Source organism: Anoplophora glabripennis, unplaced genomic scaffold (assembly GCF_000390285.2).
Source record: "Anoplophora glabripennis isolate ALB-LARVAE unplaced genomic scaffold, Agla_2.0 scaffold442, whole genome shotgun sequence".
NCBI lineage: Eukaryota > Metazoa > Arthropoda > Insecta > Coleoptera > Cerambycidae > Anoplophora > Anoplophora glabripennis.
Window position 1 is genome coordinate 441,505 of NW_019416587.1, and position 6,061 is coordinate 447,565.

Here is a 6,061-nt window from a genome sequence, read left to right on the forward strand (position 1 = left end):
AGCCACGAATTTTTATTTCTGCTTTTACATTTTATTTCAAATTTAAATCGGATACGGAAGTTTATACGCGTCTTTATGTGTACTCGTGTGCTGCTTGTCTGTCCGCTTTAACTTTTAATTTTTAGAGGAACTTGAAGAGCCGCAATTGTCTCTTGAAAGAGCCGCATGCGGCTCGCGAGCCGCGGTTTGCCAGCCCCTGGTCTAGGGTATAAACTGCTTGTTCCTTATTGATGAGTTTTGCCAACTATTTAAAAGTTTGCGGCGATCTAAGATTTTAAAACTGATTCTTAGACGGGATTCACAAAAAATCCCGATCTCTTATATCTACAGGATAGTAGAGACAGAAAGTATAGCCGCCAAAAACAGATTTCCATCTGGGGTTGAATGTGTAATGTTCCTGCTGCTTCCTCAGATTCTTCGGTGAGGAAAGGCAAGGGAACAAAAGTCTCAATTTTGCACTATATACATTTTATTGGAGACTATATGGGTTCAGTACCATGGCGCTAGGTCTCCTTCTTTTCGTCATGTCGTCTATAATTAAATTAACTATATCCTCTTTTACCTAAACTGGGTATTAATGAACTTATGTCAATTATTTTTGTAACATGTCAGTTATGTCATTATGAGGTCAAATACACGGATTTGTGTTGAGTAAAATGTAATTTTAAAATCTGACTTACCTCAACATTGCAAGGAGCCACCTTGAAGAACTGCTGATTTTCATAGAAGATGTTCAATATACCCACCATTTGCTTGCGCACAAGCTTCAGCGCGACGTATCCAATTCGCTCGCACGCGTTACAACATTGCCACGTTCTCTCGAATCGTATTACAAGCTTCGGCAATACGATGTCGCAATTGATCGATGTCACGAACTTCCGTAGAATACACAACACTTTTCACATATCACCACAAAAAGAAGTCTAAAGGGGTGAGGTCCGGGGACTGGGGGGGCATCTAATTATAGTAGAATCGTATTAGATGCAAAGTAGAGCAAACAGTTGTCGGTCTTTTATCAAAGGAAAATCGTGTCATCACTTTTAAGTGGCGTAAGATGAACCATTTCAAATTTAGAATGAAATTGAATGTAAAATCTGAAATACCGTTGCATACGCACTGTGTTTTGGCAGTAGCTGTAGTCGCCCAGATGCATCGAGTGTACGAAATCGGTTATACGTTAAATACTGGCGAGCTTGGTCGTAAATCAAAGGAAAAATGTAGTACATATGTGGAATTTGAAAAACAAATTGGATTTATAATAAATTACATTTAAAATAAATAGTTTATGAGAATAAAGGAATTTTTGTAAGGTGCCTCCATAATGTATAAAAAAATTATTCAATTTCTAAAACCCTTAAAAGCGTATTGCACTGGATCCCTTGACAGGCAATGATTTATTATTTTGCATCTTCCAATAACTCCGGCAAGCGATTTTGCAACAAATCTGGATATGAAGCACCGTCTAAGTGTCTAGGCAATTCAAAGGGTCCTATTAAAGTGTCATTAAGGATACCAGCACACATGTTCACTTAAAACTATTGCTGTTGAAGGCACCACGACGTATTTCGTGTGGATTTTCGATAGTGTTGTGGACGTTACGTATACCATTTCGACTGAAACATGTTTAGAGACAAAAAATTGATCACAGCAATGAATGATACTTTCGCTCAAAATTTTTTGGGGAATCAAATGAGTGAGGATTACTAGAATTTAGTTGAGGAATTGTTGGAAAACTTGGAACAGTTGGGTTGTCTCATGAACCTGAAATTGCATTTTCTGTATTCTATCTATCTATCTCTTGGAAGGAATTTCCCAGATTTTCGGGTTATTTTAAACGGTATAAAAATACTGGAGGGTGATAAGAGTGATTCCGATTTCGGATTCGGCTTCAGAACGTCAAAATACGTATAGATATGGTCCTGCAGTAACTTCTATTCTCCTTTCTATTCTCTCTCCATTTCTTAAGGGTGGTTTTTAAGCCAAATATAATCTGGGGGTGATGGGTGCAATTTTTCATTCGGATTCGGATTCAGCGCCTATAAATATGGTCCCCCCCCAAAGCAAGATATTTCGTATTTTCTGTACTTAAGAGTGGTTTTTCAAGACGTAAAAAAAATACGTAAGGATACGAAGCCTTTGAAACAAACGAATTTTCTTTTTTGTATACCTGTGTATTAACTAATCTATTAGTCAACTCATATTCTTAAAGTAACAACCCCCTATGAGAACTATCCTCTTTTGCCTTATTGAATATTGAATGAAATAGAAACTTCAAAAGTATTAATAATAGATTCTGCTAGTTATTAATAAATTAAGGCTGTTAGGAAGAAACTAATTTCAGGTTCGGCTGGAAGACAGGGGAGTATACGTGTGCTTCGCTAACAACTCGGCCGGGGAGGAAAGCGTGCGAGTCACCCTTGAAATAACCGCTCCTCTGACGGCACACATCCAGCCCCAAGTCCAAGTGGTGGACATCGGGAAGGACGCCGGCTTCCAGTGTATAGTCAATGGGTATCCTGTGTCGCAAGTCAGCTGGCTTCACAACGGTAAGAACATAATTATCAATAAAGAACTAATAAGTTACCTAATTAATTAATTAATAATGATTGTATATAATTAATTAACGATCATTTTATTCAGCTGACTAGTTAAAAGAGACTTTTATTTTGGAAAAAAAAGGACTCAAAATAATAGTTTCCATGCCATTATTTCCTATTTTCGATGATTATGACATTTCTAGCTTTTTCATCAAAGAATTTGCCGATTTACTTATAAGACCTTTGACAGTTATTTATAATAAGTGCATATCAGCTGGCATTTTCCCTAATANCAATGTGAAAACAAAACGAATTAAATTAAAGTACCTATGTTCAGGACTATCAATTTTAATTAATAAGTAAGTAGTTAGGTATCTAACTACCTAAAGAAAACAAACACGAAACAAAAATGCGACTATGAAGTTTTAAATGATTCACAATAAGAAAAAAACAAACAAATTATTAAAACTCAATGAAATAAAAGTATGTTTGCAAGTATCTATGTATGTTCCGACTACCTAAAGACAACAAATACAAAACAAAAATGTGACCTTAAAATATTGAACCCAATTATATCCTTCCAACAACACCCAGAAAGAAAAGACAGTCGTCAGTCGTCACCTCCATTCACTCCAAGTCAGTTTATTAAAGGATCACGCTTGCGTTATCGTTCGGCTTATTAGTTAAACAGTAGGCAAGACGGTGCGGGGGGAGGCTCGGCGATCGCATCAAGCGAAGCGAGGCGCTTGAATTTTATTCTCGCGTCCGTAATTTTTTTGCGATTACTCCTAAGATATTCATTTAAATTATATGATGTAAAAGAGTAAAATAATGTGCATGAAATGCTTAAAGCCTCTAACTTATTTAAAATGATAAGGATTAATACCGTATTTGTGTAAATAGCTTTTACATTACCGCTTTATAATTGCCATTTTTTTTAAGTATTAAAATGGATATAGGTAGTATGTTTTCTTCAATATATAGGCATATGCCATCGCGGACTTTTCTGTAGACCTATATAAGATACACAATTCCACCATACATTATTTTGTTATATCTCAAAGGGTTTAGGCAGCGTTTTTGTTAAAAGCTCCCAGACGGCTTATTTTTTTCCGACACCTCCAACAAATATCGTTAATGTATACAAAAACTTAACAAATTATATATTAAAACCTTCTTCGAGAACCACTCTATCCATTGGTGAAAACAGCATGAAAATCGGTGCAATAGTTTTTGAGTTTATCGCGAACAGACAGACATACAGACAGACGCGGCGGAGGACTTTGTTTTATAATATGTAGTGATCAACTATCATTTTAATTAGCTGACTAGTTAAAAGATACTTTTATTTTGGAAAAAAAGGACTCAAAATAAAAGTTTCCATACCATTATTTCCTATTTTCGATGTTTATGACATCTCTAGTTTTTTCATCAAAGAATTTACCGATTTACTTGTAAGACCTTTGGCAGTTATTTATAATAAGTGGCATTTTCGCAAATATTATTAAAATCTCTAAAGAGGTTCCTATTTTTCAAAAAGGTGATGTAATTTTTCCCATTAACTATCGTCCCATCTCGGTCATACCATTTTTTGGTAAAATATTTGAAATAATGATTAAGAAGTGTTTGACAAATTACATTATTTCGAACAAGTTATTGGGCAGTTGTCAATTTGGCTTTAGAGAAGGTCTTTCGACAGTGCATGCCATTTCCCAAGTTGTGAATTGCGTGGTAGAGACTTGAGAGGGGAGAGCTGGTTGGGCTTACCCTATGTGATCTTAGCAAGGCCTTTGATTGCATTTNGAACGGTATAAAAATACTGGAGGGTGATAAGAGTGATTCCGATTTCGGATTCGGCTTCAGAACGTCAAAATACGTATAGATATGGTCCTGCAGTAACTTCTATTCTCCTTTCTATTCTCTCTCCATTTCTTAAGGGTGGTTTTTAAGCCAAATAAAATCTGGGGGTGATGGGTGCAATTTTTCACGGATTCGGATTCAGCGCCTATAAATATGGTCCCTCCCAAAGCAAGATATTTCGTATTTTCTGTACTTAAGAGTGGTTTTTCAAGACGTAAAAAAAATACGTAAGGATACGAAGCCTTTGAAACAAACGAATTTTCTTTTTTGTGTACCTGTGTATTAACTAATCCATTAGTCAACTCATATTCTTAAAGTAACAACCCCCTATGAGAACTACCCTCTTTTGCCTTATTAAATATTGAATCAAATAGAAACTTCAAAAGTATGAATAATAGATTCCGCTAGTTATTAATAAATTAAGGCTCTTAGAAAGAAACTAATTTCAGGTTCGGCTGGAAGACAGGGGAGTATACGTGTGCTTCGCTAACAACTCGGCCGGGGAGGAAAGCGTGCGAGTCACCCTTGAAATAACCGCTCCTCTGACGGCACACATCCAGCCCCAAGTCCAAGTGGTGGACATCGGGAAGGACGCCGGCTTCCAGTGTATAGTCAATGGGTATCCTGTGTCGCAAGTCAGCTGGCTTCACAACGGTAAGAACATAATTATCAATAAAGAACTAATAAGTTACCTAATTAATTAATTAATAATGATTGTATATAATTAATTAACGATCATTTTATTCAGCTGACTAGTTAAAAGAGACTTTTATTTTGGAAAAAAAAGGACTCAAAATAATAGTTTCCATGCCATTATTTCCTATTTTCGATGATTATGACATTTCTAGCTTTTTCATCAAAGAATTTGCCGATTTACTTATAAGACCTTTGACAGTTATTTATAATAAGTGCATATCAGCTAACATTTTCCCTAATATTTTGAAAATCTCTAAAGTGGTTCCTATTTTTAAAAAAGGTGATGTAACTTTTCCCAATAACTATCGTCCCATCTCGGTCATACCATTTTTTGGTAAAATATTTGAAATAATAATTAAGAAGTGTTTGACAAATTACTTTATTTCGAACAAGTTATTGGGCAGTTGTCAATTTGGCTTTAAAGAAGGTCTTTCGACAGTGTATGCCATTTCCCAAGTTGTGAATTGCGTGGTAGAGACTTGAGAGGGAAGAGCTGGTTGGGCTTACTCTACGTGATCTTAGCAAGGCCTTTGATTCCATATCTCATGATCTCCTTTTTTAAATAAATTTAGTTTTTGTAAATAATTTGGGTATTGTTGTTCTCCCTGTAACAATTAAAAGCAACTTGTGGTATATTTTTGGAATCAGCTCAGTTAGGGCAATCCGAAAATTGGAAAAAAGTGGGGTGTTTGATTTAAAAAAAAATTGTAATGACGTCATTACTTGAACATAGGTCACCCTCTATATTAAATTATTATTTGAAAAAATAGTAAATTAAATTCAAAAATCGACCTGTTTCAGGAATTTTTAATAATTTCTTTTGTTTGCCTAATAATGAATTTGTGCACGACTTTAGGGGGACACTGTATATAACTATCTATCTATCTATTTTCATCTAGAAACTTTGTTACAACAATAGTTTAATTTAAATAAGAAATAAATCTTAAATAAACAAGTTCTATTAAATA

The 6,061-nt window shown here is 35.2% G+C and overlaps 1 long non-coding RNA gene across 1 annotated transcript in view; it reads left to right on the forward strand.

The window, feature by feature from the left end:
• LOC111691754 overlaps nucleotides 1–2,525 on the forward strand; it is a 33,597-nt gene extending 31,072 nt beyond the window's left edge. The window contains exon 3 of the long non-coding RNA XR_002763040.1: nucleotides 2,342–2,525. This is a non-coding gene — a long non-coding RNA (uncharacterized LOC111691754). The remainder of the gene's footprint in view (nucleotides 1–2,341) is intronic.
• The last annotated feature ends 3,536 nt before the right edge of the window (nucleotides 2,526–6,061 follow it).